At 34.1% G+C, this 22931-nt stretch overlaps 1 protein-coding gene and 1 non-coding gene across 2 annotated transcripts in view; one reads left to right on the forward strand and one right to left on the reverse strand.

The window, feature by feature from the left end:
- PolZ1 (DNA polymerase zeta catalytic subunit) overlaps nucleotides 1-22931 on the reverse strand; it is a 221153-nt gene that overhangs the window by 84604 nt on the left and 113618 nt on the right. The gene's annotated exons all lie outside the window — the stretch shown is intronic.
- On the forward strand, nucleotides 7155-7236 carry TRNAF-AAA (transfer RNA phenylalanine (anticodon AAA)). Its single transcript has one exon. It is a non-coding gene; the product is annotated as a tRNA-Phe (tRNA).

Consider the following 22931-nt stretch of genomic DNA (forward strand, 5'->3'; position numbering starts at 1 on the left):
GGTTAAGGAGGATGTGCTTGATTGAAAAAATCGGTATTTACTTAACAGAGGTTGCATAATTTGTGCTGGATTGAAATAAAATCGTTATTTACTTCAAAGGGGTTAAGGAGGATGTGCTTGATTGAAAAAATCGTTATTTATTTAACAGAGGTTGCATAAGTTGTGCTGGATTGAAATAAAATCGTTATTTACTTAACAGAGGTTGCATAAGTTGTGCTGGATTGAAATAAAATCGTTATTTACTTCAAAGAGGTTAAGGAGGATGTGCTTCATTGAAAAAATCGGTATTTACTTAACAGAGGTTGCATAAGTTATGCTGGATTGAAATAAAATCGTTATTTACTTCAAAGAGGGTAAGGAGGATGTGCTTTATTGAAAGAATCGTTATTTACTTAACAGAGGTTGCATTATTTGTTCTGGATTGAAATAAAATCGTTATTTACTTAAAAGGGGGTAAGTAGGATGTGCTTGATTGAAAAAATCGTTATTTACTTAACAGAGGTTGCATAATTTATTCTGGATTGAAATAAAATCTTTATTTACTTCAAAGAGGTTAAGGAGGATGTGCTTGATTCAAAAAATAGGTATTTACTTAACAGAGGTTGCATGAGTTGTGCTGGATTGAAATAAAATCGTTATTTACTTCAAAGAGGTTAAGGTGGATGTGTTTGATTGAAAAAATCGGTATTTACTTAACAGAGGTTGCATAAGTTGTGCTGGATTGAAATAAAATCGTTATTTACTTCAAAGAGGTTAAGGAGAATGTGCTTGATTGAAAAAATCCGTATTTACTTAACAGAGGTTGCATAAGTTGTGTTGGATTGAAATAAAATCGTTATTTACTTCAAAGAGGTTAAGGAGGATGTGCTTGATTGAAAAAATCGGTATTTACATAACAGAGGTTGCATAAGTTGCGCTGGATTGAAATAAAATCGTTATTTACTTCAAAGAGGTTAAGGAGGATGTGCTTGATTCAAAAAATTGGTATTTACTTAACAGAGGTTGCATGAGTTGTGCTGGATTGAAATAAAATCGTTTTTTATTTCAAAGAGGTTAAGGAGGATGTGCTTGATTGAAAAAATCGTTATTTACTTAACAGAGGTTGCATTAGTTGTGCTGGATTGAAATAAAATCGTTATTTACTTCAAAGAGGTTAAGGAGGATGTGCTTGATTGAAAGAATCGGTATTTACTTAACAGAGGTTGCATAAGTTGTGCTGGATTGAAATAAAATCGTTATTTACTTCAAAGAGGTTAAGGAGGATGTGCTTGATTGAAAAAATCGGTATTTACTTAACAGAGGTTGCATTAGTTGTGCTGGATTGAAATAAAATCGTTATTTACTTCAAAGAGGTTAAGGAGGATGTGCTTGATTGAAAAAATCGGTATTTACTTAACAGAGGTTGCATAAGTTGTGCTAGATTGAAATAAAATCGTTATTTACTTCAAAGAGGGTAAGGAGGATGTGCTTGATTGAAAAAATCGGTATTTACTTAACAGAGGTTGCATAAGTTGTGATGGATTGAAATAAAATCGTTATTTACTTAACAGAGGTTGCATAAGTTGTGCTGGATTGAAATAAAATCGTTATTTACTTCAAAGAGGTTAAGGAGGATGTCCTTGATTGAAAATATCGGTATTTACTTAACAGAGGTTGCAGAAGTTGTGCTGGATTGAAATAAAATCGTTATTTACTTCAAAGGGGTTAAGGAGGATGTGCTTGATTGAAAAAATCGTTATTTATTTAACAGAGGTTGCATAAGTTGTGCTGGATTGAAATAAAATCGTTATTTACTTAACAGAGGTTGCATAAGTTGTGCTGGATTGAAATAAAATCGTTATTTACTTCAAATAGGTTAATGAGGATGTGCTTCATTGAAAAAATAGGTATTTACTTAACAGAGGTTGCATAAGTTGTGCTGGATTGAAATAAAATCGTTATTTACTTCAAAGAGGTTAAGGAGGATGTGCTTGATTGAAAAAAATCGGTATTTACTTAACAGAGGTTGCATAATTTGTGCTGGATTGAAATAAAATCGTTATTTACTTCAAAGAGGTTAAGGAGGATGTGCTTGATTGAAAAAATCGGTATTTACTTAACAGAGGTTGCATAAGTTGTGCTGGATCGAAATAAAATCGTTATTTACTTCAAAGAGGTTAAGGAGGATGTGCTTGATTCAAAAAATTGGTATTTACTTAACAGAGGTTGCATGAGTTGTGCTGGATTGAAATAAAATCGTTATTTACTTCAAAGAGGTTAAGGGGGATGTGTTTGATTGAAAAAATCGGTATTTACTTAACAGAGGTTGCATCAGTTGTGCTGGATTGAAATAAAATCGTTATTTACTTCAAAGAGGTTAAGGAGAATGTGCTTGATTGAAAAAATCAGTATTTACTTAACAGAGGTTGCATTAGTTGTGTTGGATTGAAATAAAATCGTTATTTACTTCAAAGAGGTTAAGGAGGATGTGCTTGATTGAAAAAATCGGTATTTACATAACAGAGGTTGCATAAGTTGCGCTGGATTGAAATAAAATCGTTATTTACTTCAAAGAGGTTAAGGAGGATGTGCTTGATTGAAAAAATCGGTATTTACTTAACAGAGGTTGCATGAGTTGTGCTGGATTGAAATAAAATCGTTTTTTATTTCAAAGAGGTTAAGGAGGATGTGCTTGATTGAAAAAATCGTTATTTACTTAACATAGGTTGCATTAGTTGTGCTGGATTGAAATAAAATCGTTATTTACTTCAAAGAGGTTAAGGAGGATGTGCTTGATTGAAAAAATCGGTATTTACTTAACAGAGGTTGCATAAGGTGTGATGGATTGAAATAAAATCGTTATTTACTTCAAAGAGGTTAAGGAGGATGTGCTTGATTGAAAAAATCGGTATTTACTTAACAGAGGTTGCATTAGTTGTGCTGGATTGAAATAAAATCGTTATTTACTTCAAAGAGGTTAAGGAGGATGTGCTTGATTGAAAAAATCGGTATTTAATTAACAGAGGTTGCATAAGTTTTGCTGGATTGAAATAAAATCGTTATTTACTTCAAAGAGGGTAAGGAGGATGTGCTTGATTGAAAAAATCGGTATTTACTTAACAGAGGTTGCATAAGTTGTGCTGGATTGAAATAAAATCGTTATTTACTTAACAGAGGTTGCATAAGATGTGCTGGATAGAAATAAAATAGTTATTTACTTCAAAGTGGTTAAGGAGGATGTGCTTGATTGAAAAAATCGGTATTTACTTAACAGAGGTTGCATTAGTTGTGCTGGATTGAAATAAAATCGTTATTTACTTCAAAGAGGTTAAGGAGGATGTTCTTGATTGAAAAAATCGGTATTTACTTAACAGAGGTTGCATAAGTTATGCTGGATTGAAATAAAATCGTTATTTACTTCAAAGAGGGTAAGGAGGATGTGCTTGATTGAAAAAATCGGTATTTACTTAACAGAGGTTGCATAAGTTGTGCTGGATTGAAATAAAATCGTTATTTACTTAACAGAGGTTGCATAAGTTGTGCTGGATTGAAATAAAATCGTTATTTACTTCAAAGAGGTTAAGGAGGATGTGCTTGATTGAAAAAATCGGTATTTAATTAACAGAGGTTGCATAAGTTATGCTAGATTGAAATAAAATCGTTATTTACTTCAAAGAGGGTAAGGAGGATGTGCTTGATTGAAAAAATCTGTATTTACTTAACAGAGGTTGCATAAGTTGTGATGGATTGAAATAAAATCGTTATTTACTTAACAGAGGTTTCATAAGTTGTGCTGGATTGAAATAAAATCGTTATTTACTTCAAAGAGGTTAAGGAGGATGTCCTTGATTGAAAAAATCGGTATATACTTAACAGAGGTTGCATAAGTTGTGCTGTATTGAAATAAAATCGTTATTTACTTCAAAGGGGTTAAGGAGGATGTGCTTGATTGAAAAAATCGTTATTTATTTAACAGAGGTTGCATAAGTTGTGCTGGATTGAAATAAAATCGTTATTTACTTAACAGAGGTTGCATAAGTTGTGCTGGATTGAAATAAAATCGTTATTTACTTCAAAGAGGTTAAGGAGGATGTGCTTGATTGAAAAAATCGGTATTTACTTAACAGAGGTTGCATAATTTGTGCTGGATTGAAATAAAATCGTTATTTACTTCAAAGAGGTTAAGGAGGATGTGCTTGATTGAAAAAATCGGTATTTACTTAACAGAGGTTGCATAAGTTGTGATGGATAGAAATAAAATCGTTATTTACTTCAAAGAGGTTAAGGAGGATGTGCTTGATTCAAAAAATTGGTATTTACTTAACAGAGGTTGCATGAGTTGTGCTGGATTGAAATAAAATCGTTATTTACTTCAAAGAGGTTAAGGGGGATGTGTTTGATTGAAAAAATCTGTATTTACTTAACAGAGGTTGAATAAGTTGTGCTGGATTGAAATAAAATCGTTATCTACTTCAAAGAGGTTAAGGAGAATGTGCTTGATTGAAAAAATCAGTATTTACTTAACAGAGGTTGCATAAGTTGTGTTGGATTGAAATAAAATCGTTATTTACTTCAAAGAGGTTAAGGAGGATGTGCTTGATTGAAAAAATCGGTATTTACATAACAGAGAATGCATAAGTTGCGCTGGATTGAAATAAAATCGTTATTTACTTCAAAGAGTGGTCTAAGAAATTATTTATATGTGTGTCTTAAATTGGACTCGAATCCACAGGTATGTACACATGAGGTACACTTTCATTCATTGTGCTGTAGTAAGGTATTCATTGATTGGATTTTTGGAAAAAAGGACTACGCTTGTCTCCATTCCTTCATAAATCTCCAAGATCTTTAGAATTGTAACAACAAATAACAGGTAAAACAATTGGGAATTTCCAAAACAGTAAAAATTTTTCAAATCTTTAATAAATATTTCAGCTTCGTATCCAAGATCTATCCTGAGCCAAACACTTAAATAAAGAAAATAAGACTCACAATAAGATGTGATCTTTAAAACTGAAATTAAAATAGTCCCAGAATCATTACTTCAACAAAGTTCAACCAGGACTGATAGATAAAACAACACAAAACAAGGCAATTCATTCAGGTAGAAACAAATCAACATTTTTTAATTGGATTCTTGCTTTTTTAGCGGCTAACCTAAAGGTCTTTTCATAAAAGGCTCGTTGACATTGGCTATTGGTTTTGTAATATGACAAAACGATCGGACAAAACGATGTCAGATCGTTTTTAATTAAAGTTGTGTATTAAGGATTGAGTGAGTAATCCCTATTTAAAGATGTACTGTTATTTATCTTGAGCTTAATTTCTATTGCCTCACAAACAACTTATTTAATATCCAAGTCATTGCCAATGAGGGAGGAGTTTTCAAAAAGCATTGTATGGCTGGGGTTATCAAAAACATAGCTTCTTAGGGCAGAATCCAATGAATTATGAAGACTATTAGAATTTAAAGCCTTGGTTATATCATCTTGTGGGGTATGTTTTGGTCTGTTTGTTGTTACGGCAAGGCTCGCAGTAGTTAGAGCAATTGGTCAGTCAGACTTTGACAGATCAAATCTGCCGCTTCTATCTTGAATTTAGAAGTCAAGTGAAAGTTTGACTCCAATATGTGTGTCTTAAATTGGACTCGAATCCACATGAAGATGAGATGGCTTGTTGGTGTCAACCATTCAGGCTGCTTGACTAAGACCCCAATTCTGAAAATGTCCAAATTTTGTTTAATAATTACTAAAAAATTTGCATTCTGAACCCCTGCCGATAATCCACAGACCTTATATGAGGGGGTCACTATAGAAAAAAATCGCAAAGCGTGAGGCTCGTGGCAAGGGCGAAAGGGAATCCCGTTTTTATTCGGGAACCTGGTTGGGGTAACGTTCAGATCCTCGTATCCGTCTCGGCAACGAGAATTGGCCATGGGAAGCTGGCAGGAGTGCCGGGAAGAGTTTTCTTTTCTGTGTAAGGGAGATATAAACCCTGGAATTCCTCCGCGGTACCTCTATAGGGTTAATCTTCCAAAGAGCGTTGCACTTGAGCGAAGTCCGTGCATTCTTGTCGGTCCTTGAAAACCATGGTGAGGGTCACGTCTACTCCTCCTACCAGACCGTACCGATAGCCGCATCAGGTCCCCAAGGTGAACAGCCTCTTGGCGATAGATGAATGTAGGTAAGGGAAATTGGCAAATTGGATCCTTAACTTCGGGATAAGGATTGGCTCTGAAGGTTGAGGGTGTCGGGCTTGGAGCAAGATCCGACTGGCTAACGAGTTGGGCTTGGGTGCTCGCAAGGGTGCTGGATCCCTTCTCAAGCTGGTCGTGGACAGCCCAAGCAGTGCTCTTAGTGCCATGCTTCGGCTTTGTGCGGAGCCTCGTCACCCAATGAACGACCAATTCAGAACTGGCACGATCCAGGGGTATCCGACTGTCTAATTAAAACAAAGCATTGCGAAGGCGCCATCGCGTGTTGACGCAATGTGATTTCTGCCCAGTGCCCTGAATGTCGTAGTATATGTTGTAAGTAGTAAATGTTCTATTGCATAAGAGTCTTGATTGGAATGATTGTTTTGATATACCCTTTTATGTTTAGTTCATAAAGGGAATTTTTATCACGATTACCAATACCTTAATTTAACATTAAAACATGATATTATACATATACCCTGAATTAAACTGAAAACAACGTATCATAAAAAATTAAGAATTCAATAATAACAATATCTATATTAAAAACTTATAACTTTCAAGCGGTCGTGGGCGAGTGGTTAAGGCGTCTGATTAGAAATCAGATGTCAATAATAATCATATTTATATTTAAAACTTACAAATCCTAGTGGCTGTGACAATTTTGATCTGTTTCACCATTTACCATAATCTAGAAGGACATGGTCAAAAGGACCAACCTTGATAAAACCATGAACAGGGGGATGGTTCTCAGCTAGTATATGTTCTATTGTATAAGAGTCTTGATTGGAATGATTATTTTGATAGAGCCCATTATGTTTAGTTCATAAAGGGAATGTTTATCAAGATTACCTATACCTTAATTTAGTATTAAAAATGATATTATACATATTCCCTGAATTAAGCTGAAAACAACGTATCATAAAAAATTAGGAATTCAATAATAACCATATCTATATTAAAAACTTATAACTTTCAAGCAGTCGTGGCCGAGTTGTTAAGGCGTATGACCAAACATCAGATTCCCGTAGGGAGCGTAGGTTCGAATCCTACCGACTGCAAAAATTTTTATCTGTTTAACCATTTACCACGATCTAGAAGGAAATGATTGGTTAGCATATTTACTGTTGTATAAGAGAGTGGAAATTTCCCTCTTTAGGAAATAAACGAAATATCGTTTATTTCCTAAAGAGGATTTCTTTTCAAGATTACTAAGGCCTTAATTTAATACTTTTATAAAATAATATTATACCTATACTCTGAATTAAATTGGTAATCTTGATAAAAATTCCCTTTATGAACAAAACATAATAGGCTATAGAAAAATAATCATTCCATTCAAGACTCTTATGCAATAGGACATATACTAGCCAAGAACCTTCCCCTTTTTAATGGTTTTATCAAGTTTGGTCCTTTTGATCATATCCTTCTAGATTAAACACCAACCCAGACATGTAAACAAATAGAATCAACCACATAAACAGAGAAAGACAAACACTTTAAACATTCAAACCAACAAAGACAAATATTTGGACTTGCAAACTTCGGTTACTCATAACTGAACTCATAATTTTCAAGCAGTCGTGGCCATGTGGTTAAGGTGTCTGATTAGAAATCAGATTTCAATAATAATCATATTAATATTTAAAACGTACAAATCCTAGTGGCTGTGACAATTTTGATTTGTTTCACCATTTACCATAATCTAGAAGGACATGATTAAAAGGACCAACCTGGATAAAACCATGGAAAGGAGGATGATTCTCGGCTAGTAAATGTTCTATTGCATAAGAGTCTTGATTGGAATGATTATTTTGATATAGCCTATTATGTTTAGTTCATAAAGGGAATTTTTATCACGATTACCAATACCTTAATTTAACATTAAAACATGATATTATACATATACCCTGAATTAAAATGAAAACAGTGTATCATAAAAAATTGGAAAGGAGTGTTTTTCAAAACAAGGTCGATGCCGAAGTCCTCGACCGAGTCCGTTGATTTTGAATTGAAGTTATCAAGTATTTTACAATAGGTTGTATAGGTTGCATCAAGACTGGGCTGGGTAACTGTAGGACAGAGAAAAGTCAAGACAGATAGATTAATCAATTCGGTGGTCTCACTTATAACATCAAAAACACTGAAAATAACCGATTTACTCTATGATAAATTGGTCTTAGCTTTCCACAAAACTGAATAGCAGTAGAAGGGGGGGTACCAGCCCCACGAGAACACCCTGCTGCCACCTATAACTTCTTTGCACCCCAAATATGGGCATAGAGTCATTAGGGAGAACACGTGGTTAATGGGGTCAATGACCTAAATTTCCAAGGTCGATGTTGTTGTTGTTGTTGTTTTGGCCATGTGCATAGAGTCATTAGCGAGAACACGTGGTTAATTAAAGCGATTGGGAATTTGGAACACCTGTGCTGTCGACCTCAATTCCCCTATCGTGAATCAATAATTCCCCTTAGAAACAACAAATTAATTCCCCTTTCGTGACAGATCAATCAACCAATGACATCATCTGTCAGACTTTAAAAATTTTCGACTAGAAACGATTCTCCAGGAATAGATCCAATTCATTAATGTCTTTGACTCGGAAACAACTCTTTTGGTCGAACTCCAAAGGTTATTAATAACCAAACGCCATGGAAACAATTCTCCAAGAAACATCTTAGCGATGAAAGTAGAACCCTATCAGGAGGTCCCACGGGGCACCCCTGCTGCCACCTATAACTTTTTTGCACCCCTAATATGGGCATAGCCTCCCTGGGGAGAACACGTGGTTAATGGGGTCAATGACCTCTTTCTTCATGGTCTCTTTCTCCAGGTGTGTTTTTGGCACACTCTCAGCGAATGTTATGCCGTCCAGGAATTTGGAACACCTGTGCTGTCGACCTCAATTCACCTATCGTGAATCAATAATTCCCCTTAGAAACAACAAATTAAGTCTCCTTTCTTGACAGATCAATCAACCAATGACATCATCTGTCAGACTTTAAAAATTTTCACCTAGAAACGATTCTCCAGGAATAGATCAAAGTCATTAATGTCTTTGCCACGGAAACAACTCTTTAGGTCGAACTCCAAAGGATATTAATAACCAAACGCCATGGAAACAATTCTCCATGAAACATCTTAGCGATGAATTGTTTTAGCGCGGGAATCAGGTTTCTTATTAATTTGAAATGCATTAGCACAGAGATGCCAAAAACAAAAGGAACACGCTGAATTACGTTTAGGGATTATTTGGGCGAAACTGTTTTAGACAGGTTATGGAATTATTTGGGCGAAACAGTTAGAGACATTTTAAAAGATGATTTTTGAAGAGATTTTGGAAGAGGATTTGAGAGTGAAACTCTGTGGTCGTTATAATACACAAGTTTCATTTGAACAGTGTTGTGAGGTCCTCTACCCCAACCCCAAAGGGTTCCGATCCCCCTACCCCAACCCCGAAGGAAGCCCCCGGTCTTCAAAGGTCCCCCGGGCTCCCAAAGGACCCCCCGGCCCTCAAGGGTCCCCCAGACCCCCAACGGACCCCCCGGCCCCCAAAGGGCCCCTCCCCCTTGGCCCCAAAGGGCCTCTCCCCTCCCTCTTCCTCCCTATCCTCCCCCTCCTCACCGCCCCTCCCCTCCCCATCCCCTCCCCTCCCCTCCTCCTCCTCCTCCTCCTCCTCCTCCCCTCCCCTCCCCCTTCCCTCCCCCATTTTTATACTTTTTTTGTGCATTGAGACACAGAACGACCCCCTCCCCCCGGCCCCTCCCCCTCCAAAGGTCTGATTTTTCAAAGTTCATTTTTAATTTCCTTCGTTGAAATGCAAGAGTTGGAATGTTTCAGTAGTGTTCGGTTGTGGTTTACCTTGTCACAGTTACATTTTCATGATTTTTCAAAGTTCATTTTGAATTTCTTTCGTTGAAATGCAAGAGTTGGAATGTTTCAGTAGTGTTTGGTTGTGGTTTACATTGTCACAGTTACATTTTCTTGATTTTTCAAAGTTCATTTTGAATTTCATTCGTTGAAATGCAAGAGTTGGAATGTTTCAGTAGTGTTTGGTTGTGGTTTACCTTGTCACAGTTACATTTTCTTGATTTTTCAAAGTTCATTTTGAATTTCTTTCGTTGAAATGCAAGAGTTGGAACATTTCAGTAGTGTTTGGTTGTTGTTTACCTTGTCACAGTTACATTCTCTTGATTTTCCAAAGTTCATTTTGAATTTCTTTCATTGAAATGCAAGAGTTGGAATATTTTATTAGTGTTTGGTTTACCTTGTCACTGTTACATTTTCTTGATTTTTCAAAGTTCATTTTGAATTTCTTTTGTTGAAAGGCAAGAGTTGGAATATTTCACTAGGGTGTTGTTGTAGTTTACCTTGTCAAAGTTATATTTTCTTGATTTTTAACAGTTCATTTTGAATTTCTTTTGTTGAAATGAAAGAGTTGGAATATTTCAGTAGTGTTTGGTTGTGGTTTACCTTGTCACAGCTACATTTTCTTAATTTTTCAAAGTTCATTTTGAATTTCTTTAGTTGAAATGAAAGAGTTGGAATATTTCAGTAGTGTTTCGTTGTGGTTTACCTTGTCACTGTTACATTTTCTTGATTTTTCAAAGTTCATTTTGAATTTCTTTTGCTGAAAGGCAAAAGTTGGAATATTTCAGTAGTGTGTTGTTGTAGTTTACCTTGTCACAGTTACATTTTCTTGATTTTTCAAAGTTCATTTTGAATTTCTTTGTTGAAATGCAAGAGTTGGAATATTTCAGTAGTGTTTGGTTGTGGTTTACCTTGTCACAGCTACATTTTCTTAATTTTTCAAAGTTTATTTTGAATTTCTTTAGTTGAAATGCAAGAGTTTTAATATTTCAGTTGTGTTTCGTTGAGGTTTAACTTTTCTCAGTTACAATATGTTGATATTTAAAAGTTATTTTTTAATTTATATCAATTTTATTCAATATTTTGAATCTTTAATTATTGTGTGTTTTTGGTTGAAATTGTCAAATTTAAATTTTATTGATTTTTAAAAGTTCATTTTGAATTTCTTTTGTTGAAAGGCAAGAGTTGGAATATTTTAGTAGTGTTTGGTTTACCTTGTCACTGTTTCATTTTCTTGATTTTTCAAAGTTCATTTTGAATTTCTTTTGCTGAAAGGCAAAAGTTGGAATATTTCAGTAGTGTGTTGTTGTAGTTTACCTTGTCACAGTTACATTTTCTTGATTTTTCAAAGTTCATTTTGAATTTCTTTGTTTGAAATGCAAGAGTTGGAACATTTCAGTAGTGTTTGGTTGTGGTTTACCTTGTCACAGCTACATTTTCTTAATTTTTCAAAGTTCATTTTGAATTTCTTTCGTTGAAATTCAATAGTTAGAATATTTCAGTAGTGTTTCGTTGTGGTTTACCTTGTCACAGTTACATTTTCTTGATTTTTAAAAGTTCATTTTGAATTTCTTTTATTGAAATGCAAGAGTTGGAATATTTCAGTAGTGTTTGGTTGTGGTTTACCTTGTCACATTTACATTTTCTTTATTTTTCAAAGTTCATTTTGAATTTCTTTTGTTGAAAGGCAAGAGTTGGAATATTTTAGTAGTGTTTGGTTTACATTGTCACTGTTACATTTTCTTGATTTTTCAAAGTTCATTTTGAATTTCTTTGTTGAAATGCAAGAGTTGGAATATTTCAGTAGTGTTTGGTTGTGGTTTACCTTGTCACAGTTACATTTTCTTGATTTTTCTAAGTTCATTTTGAATTTCTTTCATTGAAATGAAAGAGTTGGAATATTTCAGTAGTGTTTGGTTGTGGTTTACCTTGTCACAGTTATATTTTCTTAATTTTTCAAAGTTCATTTTGAATTTCCTTCATTGAAATGTAAGAGTTGGAATATATCAGTAGTGTTTGGTTGTGGTTTAACTTGTCACAGTTACATTTTCTTGATTTTTCAAAGTTCATTTTGAATTTCTTTCATTGAAATGCAAGAGTTGGAATATTTCAGTAGTGTATGGTTTACGTTGTCACTGTTACATTTTCTTGATTTTTCAAAGTTCATTTTGAATTTCTTTTGTTGAAAGGCAAGAGTTGGAATATTTCAGTAGTGTGTTGTTGTAGTTTACCTTGTCACAGTTACATTTTCATGATTTTTTAAAGTTCATTTGAATTTCTTTCGTTGAAATGCAAGTGTTGGAATATTTCAGTAGTGTTTGGTTGTGGTTTACCTTGTCACAGTTACATTTTCTTGATTTTTCAAAGTTCATTTTGAATTTCTTTCGTTGAAATGCAAGAGTTGGAATATTTCAGTAGTGTTTGGTTGTGGTTCAACTTGGCACAGTTACATTTTCTTGATTTTTCAAAGTTCATTTTGAATTTCCTTCATTGAAATAAGTTTTGGTCGTGCTTTACCTTGACACAGTTAAATTTCTTGATTTTTGTTAGGTTAGGTTAGGTTAGATCAAGCTAGATGAGGCTAAGTTAGGTTATGTTAGGTGAGCCTACGGGCGCGCGCGGTTGTAGGCTAACCTAACCTAACTTAACCTAATCTTACTTGATATATCTTAACCTAAACTAACCTAACAAAAATCAAGAAATTTAACTGTGTCAATGTAAAGCACGACCAAACCCTATTTCAATGAAGGAAATTCAAAATGAACTTTGAAAAATCAAGAAAGTGTAACTCTGCCATGGTAAACCAAAACCAAACACTACTAAAATATTCCAACTCTTACATTTCAACGAAAGAAATTCAAAATGAACTTTGAAAAATCAAGAAAATGTAACTGTGACAATGTAAACCACAACCAAAACAATTGAGAAATATACAAACTCTTGCATTTCAACGAAAGAAATTAAAAATGAACTTTGAAAAATCAAGGAAATGTAAATGTGACAAAGTAAACCACCACCAAACACTACTGAAATATTCCAAATCTTGCATTTCAACTGAAGAAATTCAAAATTAACTTTGAAAAATCAAGAAAATGTTACTGTGACAAGGTAAACCACAACCAAACATTACTGAAATATTCCAACTCTTGCATTTCAACGAAAGAAATTCAAAATGAACTTTGAAAAATCAAAAAAAAGGAAACTGTGACAAGGTAAATCACAACCAAACACTACTGAAATATTCCAACTCTTGCATTTCAACGAAAGAAATTCAAAATGAACTTTGAAAAATCAAGTAAATGTAACTGTGACAAGGTAAACCACACCCAAACACTACAGAAATATTCCAACTCTTGCATTTCAAGGTATGAAATTCAAAATGAACTTTGAAAAATCAAGAAAATGTAAGTGTGGCAAGCTAAACCATAAACAAACACTACTGAAATATTCCAACTCTTGCATTTCAAAGAAAGAAATTCAAATGAAATTTTTACAATAAATAAAAACGTATCTGTGACAAAGTAAACCACAACGAAACACTACTGAAATATTCCAACTCTTGCATTTCAAGGAAAAAAATTCAAAATGAACGTTGAAAAATCAAGAAAATGTAACTGTGACAAGGTAAACCACAACCAAACACTACTGAAATATTCCAACTCTTGCATTTCAACGAAATAAATTCAAAATGAACTATTAAAAATCAAGAAATTGTAAATGTGACAAGGAAAAACACAACAACACACTACTGAAATTTTCCAACTCCTGCATTTCAAGGAAAGAAATTCAAAATGAACTTTGAAAAATCAAGAAAATGTAACTGTGACAAGGTAAACCACAACCAAAAACAACTGAAATATTCCAACTATTGAATTTCAACTAAATAAATTCAAAATTAACTTTGAACAATCATGAAAATGTAACCGTGACAAGGTAGACCATAACCAAACACTACTGAAATATTCCAACTCTTGCATTACAACGAAAGAAATTCAAAATGAACTTTGAAAAATCAAGAAAATGTAACTGTGACAAGGTAAACCACAACCAAACACTAATTAAATATTACAACTCTTTCATTTCAACGAAATAAATTCAAAATGAACTTTGAAAAAAACAATAAACTGATAATGTGACAAGGTAAACCACATCCAAACACTACTGAAATATACCAAATCTTGCATTTCAACGAAAGAAATTCAAAATGAACTTTGAAAAACAATGAAATTGAACATGTTACAAGGTAAACCATAATCAAACACTACTGAAAAATTCCAAATCTTGCATTTCAACGAAATAAATTCAAAATGAACTTTGAAAAAACAAGAAAATATAACTGTGACAAGCTAAACCACTAACAAACACTACTGAAATATTCCAACTCTTGCATTTCAAAAAAATAAATTCATAATGAACTTTGAAAAAACAATAAAATGTAACTGTGACAAGGTAAACCACCACCAAACACTACTGAAATAATCCAAATCTTGCATTTCAACGAAAGAAATACAAAATGAACTTTTAAAAATCAAGAAAGTGTAACTGTGGCAAGGTAAACCACAATCATACACTACTTAAATATTACAACTCTTGTAATTAAACGAAATAAATACAAAATGAACTCTTAAAAATCAAGAAAATGTAAGTGTGTCAAGGTAAACCACAACCAAACACTACTGAAATATTCCAACTCTTGCATTTCAATGAAAGAAATTCATAATGAACTTTGAAAAATCAAGAAAATGTAACTTTGGCAAGGTAAACCATAACCAAACACTACTGAAATAGTCCAACTCTTGCATTTCAACGAAAGAAATTCAAAATGAACTTTGAAAAATCAAGAAAATGTAAATGTGACTAGGTAAATCATAACCAAACACTACTGAAATATTCCAACTCTTGCATTTCAGCTAAAGAAATTCAAAATGAACTATTAAATATCAAGAAAATGTAACTGTGAAAAGGTAAACCACCACCCAACACTTCTTAAATATTCAAACTCTTGCTTTTCTATTAATGTAATTCAAAATGAACTTTGAAATATCAAGAAAATGTAACTGTTACAAGGTAAACCACAACCAAACACTACTGAAATATTCCAACTCTTGCATTAAACGAAAGAAATTCAAAATGAACTTTGAAAAATAAATAAAATGTAACTGTGAAAAGGTAAACCACATCCAAAAACTACTGAAATATTCCAACTCTTGCATTTAAAAGAAAGAAATTCAAAATGAACTTTGAAAAATCAAGAAAATGTATCTGTGTCAATGTAAATCAAAACCAAACAATACTGAAATATTCCAACTCTTGAATTTCAACGAAATAAATTCAAAATGAACTTAGAAAAATCAAGAAAATTTAACTTTGACAAGGTAAACCACAACACAACACCACTGAAATATTCCAAATCTTGCATTTCAAAAAAAGAATTTCAAAATGAACTTTGAAAAATCCAGAAATTTTAACTTTGACAAAGTAAAACACAGCCAAACACTACTGAAATATTCCAACTCTTTCTTTTCAACGAAATAAATTCAAAATGAACTTTGAAAATTCAAGAAAATGTAACTGTGACATGGTAAACCACAACCAAACACAACTGAAATATTCCAACTCTTGCATTTCAACTAAAGAAATTCAAAATGAACATTGAAAATTCAATATAATGTAACTGTGACTAGTTAAAACAAAACCTAACTCGACTGAAATATTCAAACTGTTGCAATTCAACGAAAGAAATTCAAAATAAACTTTGAAATATCAAGAAAATAAAACTGTGACAAGGTAAACACCAACCAAACACTACTGAAATATTCCAACTCTTGCATTTCAACGAAAGAAATTCAAAATGAACTTTGAAAAATCATGAAAATGTAACTGTGACATGGTAAACCACAACCAAACACAACTGAAATATTCCAAATCTTGAATTTCAACTATAAAAATTCAAACTAAACCTTAAAGAATCAAGAAATTGTTAGTATGACAAGTAAAACCACAAACAAACATTACTGAAATATTCCAACTCTTGCATTTCAACAAACGAAATTCAAAATGAACTATGAAAAATCAAGAAAATGTAACTGTGTCAAAGTTAACCACAACCAACCACTACTGAAATATTCCAACTCTTGCATTTCAACGAATTAAATTCGAAATGAACTTTGAAAAATCAAGAAAATGTAACTGTGACAAGGTAAACCACAACCAAACACAACTGAAATATTCCAACTCTTGCATTTCAACGACAGAAATTCACTTTGATCATTGAAAAATTAAGAAAATGTAACTGTGACACTGTAAACCACGTCAAAACAACTACTGAAATAGTCCAACTCTTGAATTACAACGACAGAAATTCTAAATGAACTTTGAAAAATCAAGGAAATGTAACTGTGACAAGGTAAACCACAACCAAACACTACTGAAATATTCCAACTCTTGCATTTCAATGACAGAAATTCAAAATGAACTTTGAAAAATCAAGAAAATGTAAGTGTGACAAGGTAAACCACAACCAAACACTACTGAAATATTCTAACTCTTGCATTTCAACGAAGGAAATTCAAATGAACTTTGAAAAATCAAGAAAATGTAACTGTGACAAGGTAAACCACAACCAAACACTACTGAAATATTCCAACTCTTACATTTCAATGAAAGAAATTCAAAATGAACTTCGAAAAATCAAGAAAATGTAACTGTGACAAGGTAAACCACAACGAAACACTACTGAAATATTCCAACTCTTGCATTTCAACGAAAGAAATTCAAAATTGACTTTGAAAAATTAAGAAAATGTAGCTGTGACAAAGTAAACCACAACCAAACACTACTGAAATATTCCAACTCTTTCATTTCAACAAAAGAAATTCAAAATGAACTTTGAAAAATCAAGAAAATATAACTGTGACAAGGTAAACTACAACAACACACTATTGAAATATTCCAACTCTTGCCTTTCAACAAAAGAAATTCAAAATGAACTTTTAAAAATCAAGAAAATGTAACAGTGACAAGGTAAACCAAACACTACTAAAATATTCCAACTATTACATTTCAACGAAAGAAATTCAAAATGAACTTTGAAAAATCAAGAAAATGTAACTGTGACAAGGTAAACCACAACCAAACACTAGTGAAATATTCCAACTCTTGCATTTCAATGAAAGAAATTCAAAATGAACTTTGAAAAATCAAGAAAATGTAACTGTGACAAGGTAAACCACAACCAAACACTACTGAAATATTCCAACTCTTGCATTTCAAAAAAAGAAATTTAAAATGAACTTTGAAAAATCAAGAAAATGTAGCTATGACAAGGTAAACCACAACCAAACACTACTGAAATATTCAAACTCTTGCATTTCAACAAAGAAATTCAAAATAAACTTTAAAAAATCAAGAAAATGTAACAGTGACAAGGTAAACCAAACACTACTAAAATATTCCAACTCTTGCCTTTCAACAAAAGAAATTCAAAATGAACTTTGAAAAATCAAGAAAATGTAACTGTGACAAGGTAAACCACAACCAAACACTACTGAAATATTCCAACTCTTGCATTTCAACGAAAGAAATTCAAAATGAACTTTGAAAAATTAAGAAAATGTAGCTGTGACAAGGTAAACCACAACCAAACACTACTGAAATATTCCAACTCTTGCATTTCAACAAAGAAATTCAAAATGAACTTTGAAAAATTAAGAAAATGTAGCTGTGACAAGGTAAACCACAACCAAACACTACTGAAATATTCCAACTCTTGCATTTCAACAAATAAATTCAAAATGAACTTTGAAAAATAAAGAAAATGTAAAAGTGACAAGGTAAACCAAACACTACTGAAATATTCCAACTCTTGCATTTCAATTAAAGAAATTCAAAATTAACTTTGAAAAATCAAGAAAATGTAACTGTTACATTGTAAACCACAACGGAACACACTAATGAAGTAGGACAACGCTTGCATTTAATCGAAATAAAATCAAAATGAACTTTGAAAAACTAAGAAAATTAAACTGTGACAAAGTAAATAACAACAAAACACTACCAACAAGTTCCAGATCTTGGATCTCAACAAAAGAAATTATCAATGAAATTTGAAAAATCAAGAAAATGTAACTGTGACAAGGTAAACTACAACAACACACTACTGAAATATTCCAACTCTTGCCTTTCAACAAAAGAAATTCAAAATGAACTTTGAAAAATCAAGAAAATGTAACAATGACAAGGTAAACCAAACACTACTAAAATATTCCAACTCTTGCATTTCAATGAAAGAAATTCAAAATGAACTTTGAAAAATCAAGAAAATGTAACTGTGACAAGGTGAACCGCAACCAAACACTACTGAAATATTCCAACTCTTGCATTTCAACGAAAGAAATTCAAAATCAACTTTGAAAAATCAAGAAAATCTTACTGTGACAAGGTAAACCACAACCAAACACTACTGAAACATTCCAACTCTTGCATTTCAACGAAGGAAATTCAAAATGAACTTTGAAAAATCAAGAAAATGTAACTGTGACAAGGTAAACCACAACCAAACACTACTGAAACATTCCAACTCTTGCATTTCAACGAAAGAAATTTAAAATGAACTTTGAAAAATCAAGAAAATGTAACTGTGACAAGGTAAACCACAACCGAACACTACTGAAACATTCCAACTCTTGCATTTCAACGAAGGAAATTCAAAATGAACTTTGAAAAATCAGACCTTTGGAGGGGGAGGGGCCGGGGGGAGGGGGTCGTTCTGTGTCTCAATGCACAAAAAAAGTATAAAAAATGGGGGAGGGAAGGGGGGAGGGGAGGGGAGGGGAGGAGGGAGGAGGAGGAGGGGGAGGAGGAGGAGGGGAGGGGGAGGGGAAGGAGGAGGGAGGGGAGGAGGGGGAGGATAGGGAGGAAGAGGGAGGGGAGGGGCCTTTTGGGGCCAAGGGGGGAGGGGCCCTTTGGGGGCCGGGGGTCCGTTGGGGGTCTGGGGGACCCTTGAGGGCCGGGTGGTCCTTTGGGAGCCCGGGGGACCTTTGAGGACCGGGGGCTTCCTTCGGGGTTGGGGTAGGGGGATCGGAACCCTTTGGGGTTGGGGTAGAGGACCTCACAACACTGTTCAAATGAAACTTGTGTATTATAACGACCACAGAGTTTCACTCTCAAATCCTCTTCAAAAATCTCTTCAAAAATCATCTTTTAAAATGTCTCTAACTGTTTCGCCCAAATAATTCCATAACCTGTCTAAAACATTTTCGCCCAAATAATCCCTAAACGTAATTCAGCGTGTTCCTTTTGTTTTTGGCATCTCTGTGCTAATGCATTTCAAATTAATAAGAAACCTGATTCCCGCGCTAAAACAATTCATCGCTAAGATGTTTCATGGAGAATTGTTTCCATGGCGTTTGGTTATTAATATCCTTTGGAGTTCGACCAAAAGAGTTGTTTCCGAGGCAAAGACATTAATGACTTGGATCTATTCCTGGAGAATCGTTTCTAGGTGAAAATTTTTAAAGTCTGACAGATGATGTCATTGGTTGATTGATCTGTCAAGAAAGGGGAATTAATTTGTTGTTTCTAAGGGGAATTATTGATTCACGATAGGTGAATTGAGGTCGACAGCACAGGTGTTCCAAATTCCTGGACGACATAACATTCGCTGAGAGTGTGCCAAAAACACACCTGGAGAAAGAGACCATGAAGAAAGAGGTCATTGACCCCATTAACCACGTGGTCTCCCCAGGGAGGCTATGCCCATATTAGGGGTGCAAAAAAGTTATAGGTGGCAGCAGGGGTGCCCCGTGGGACCTCCTGATAGGGTTCTACTTTCATCGCTAAGATGTTTCTTGGAGAATTGTTTCCATGGCGTTTGGTTATTAATAACCTTTGGAGTTCGACCAAAAGAGTTGTTTCCGAGGCAAAGACATTAATGACTTGGATCTATTCCTGGAGAATCGTTTCTAGTCGAAAATTTTTAAAGTCTGACAGATGATGTCATTGGTTGATTGATCTGTCAAGAAAGGGGAATTAATTTGTTGTTTCTAAGGGGAATTATTGATTCACGATAGGGGAATTGAGGTCGACAGCACAGGTGTTCCAAATTCCCAATCGCTTTAATTAACCACGTGTTCTCGCTAATGACTCTATGCACATGGCCAAAACAAAAACAACAACAACATCAACCTTGGAAATTTTGGTCATTGACCCCATTAACCACGTGTTCTCCCTAACGACTCTATGCACATATTTGGGGTGCAAAGAAGTTATTGGTGGCAGCAGGGTGTTCTCGTGGGGCTGGTACCCCCCCCCCTTCTACTAATAACTTTTCAATTCCTCGGAGAATCTACGTCAGTATAGAATACATCTTTCCCCAGAGACTTGTTAAATCACTAAGACAATATTTTCCAAGGATTATCAGTCACCTCTAAGAAAAGGAATCAATGTTTCATTCAAAGACAACTTCATTCTGGAAATAAATGTTAGTCCATAGAGTCCCTTTTTGGTTTTGTTTACAATGTCCAGTGACTGTGAATGGTGCTTTGAGGAAGAAGGTATTTTAATGGATATCTTAATTTAACTTAACTATAAATCTAGTATGAAAATTAAATAAAAAGAAACAAGTTTTTTTTTTACTGAAAGTAAGGAGCGACATTAAAACTTAAAACGAACAGAAATTGTTCTGTATATGAAAGGGGCTGTTCCCTCCTCAACGCCTCGCTCTTTACGCTAAATTTTTTATTGTTTTAAAAAATAGAGTTGTGAGAAAGAGTCAAACTTTAGCGTAAAGAGCGATGCGTTGAGGAGGGGACAGCCCCTTTCATATACGGAATAATTTCTGTTCGTTTTAAGTTTTCATGTCGCTCCTTACTTTCAGTTAAAAAAACTTGTTTTTTTATTTAATTTCTGAACGTTTTTGAATTAATGCAGCTTTTATTTTAGCTCACCATAAATAATTAATTAAAACAAAATTTGTATATTAAGTTTACTTTTTTTTGGATAAATGGCTTTCTCGAAATTTTGTTCTGACGTAATTTACGTATCGAACTTCTATATTCGTATGTTTTTATCTTGTATTTCAGGGAGTTCGCCCCCTAGTCAATACCTCGCCCTTTACGCTAAAGTTCGAGTTTTGTTCAGATCACAAACCCCTGAATCACAAAGGCTGGTTAATTAGAATAGATAGCTCTTTTGAAAGTACTAAAAAACCTTTAGCGTAAAGACCAAGGTATAGACATGGGAGCGACCCTCATATACGTAATAATTTATGTTCGTTTTAAGTTTTAATGTCACTCCTTACTTTCAGTTGAAAACAAACTTGTTTTTTTATTTAATTTCTGATCGTTTCTAAATAATGCTGGGAGCGTGAGAGGGGGCCAAGTTGCCTTCCAGTTTTATTGGTCACTTAAAAAGGCCACTAGAACTTTTAATTTCCATTCGAATGATATTCTAGGACTGCTGGATCGATACGATCACCCCTGGAAAAAAAAATCAAACACGCATCCGTGATCTTTCTTCTGGCAAAAAATACAAAATTCCACATTTTTGCAGATTGGAGCTTGAAACTTCTACAGTAGGGTTCTCTGATACGCTGAATCTGATGGTGTGAGTTTTATTAAATTTCTATGACTTTTAGGGGTTGTTTCCTCCTTTTTTTGAAAATAAGGCAAATTTTCTCAGGCGCCTAACTTTTGACGGGTAAAACTAAACTTGATGAAACTTATATATTTGAAATCAGGAAAAGAATCTGATTCTTTTGATGTATCTATTGGTATCAAAATAACGTTTTTTAGAGTTTCAATTACTATTGAGCCGGGTCGCTCCTTACTTAGAGTTCGTTACCACGAACTGTTTGATAAGATTTTAATTATCAGACATTTGAACAGTACTGGAAAGTATAAAACCGACAATTCAGGTGTGTGTTCATGAATATATTTCTGAGAGACGGGGGGGGGGGGTCAAATCGGGCAAAAAAATTAAAAAATTTACCTAGAAATTATATTAAAACATGTACAAGTTTGGGGGGAATTGGCACATGTTTAAGCCCCCTTCCCCACGCCCTAAATTGTTGCTACCGTAATTATAGTTTTATTCTATGTGTAGCCTATTACCGTTTTTTGTTCAAACAGTTCCTTTTAAGGAAGTGTAAGTAAGGCGTGATGTGGCTCAATAGTAACCGAGACTCTAAGACACAGAGTCTTGTTAACAGCGGGTACATCAGAAGAATCATATTTTGATGATTATTCAAAATATATTAAATTCATCAAGTTTAATGTTACCTTTCAAAAGTTTTAAGACCGAGAAGATTCAACATATCAGACATCATTAACATAGAGGTTTCTAGCTCCTATATCAAAATGCGGAATTTTGCATTTTCCGCAAGAAGCAAAATCACATTTGTGTGTTCGTTTTTCCCAGGGATAACCGTATCAAGCCAGTTATCCTAGAAAATCAGTAGAGGGCTTATTTGATCGGATATAAAAAATTTAGTGCCCTTTTTAAGTGACCGAAAATGCTGGAGGGCAGCAATTCCCCCCACGCCCATTTTCTCCTAAGGTAGGGGGGTTTTCTGCCGGGCGGGGGGGGGGTTCATAAGATGACCTGTCCATGGAGTAATATTTCGGGAGGGAAGATGTTTACTGTGGAGGGGGAGGTGGATTTCCCGGGATTATTTAAAAAAAGATCAGAAATCAAATAGAAAAAAAGTTTTTTCAACTGAAAGTAAGGAGCAACATTAATACTGAAACGAAAAGAAATTGTTACGAATATGAGGGAGGGTCCCCCGCTCTTCAGTGCCTCAATTCCGAAATGGAAAATTCCGAAATGGAGAAATATAAAGCAGATATAGTCTATTATTTCTTTTGGGACGGGAAGGGGTTTCAAA

Source organism: Artemia sp. Qi Xiang Cuo, chromosome 15, assembly GCF_049724085.1.
Source record: "Artemia sp. Qi Xiang Cuo chromosome 15, ASM4972408v1, whole genome shotgun sequence".
NCBI classification, from domain to species: domain Eukaryota; kingdom Metazoa; phylum Arthropoda; class Branchiopoda; order Anostraca; family Artemiidae; genus Artemia; species Artemia sp. Qi Xiang Cuo.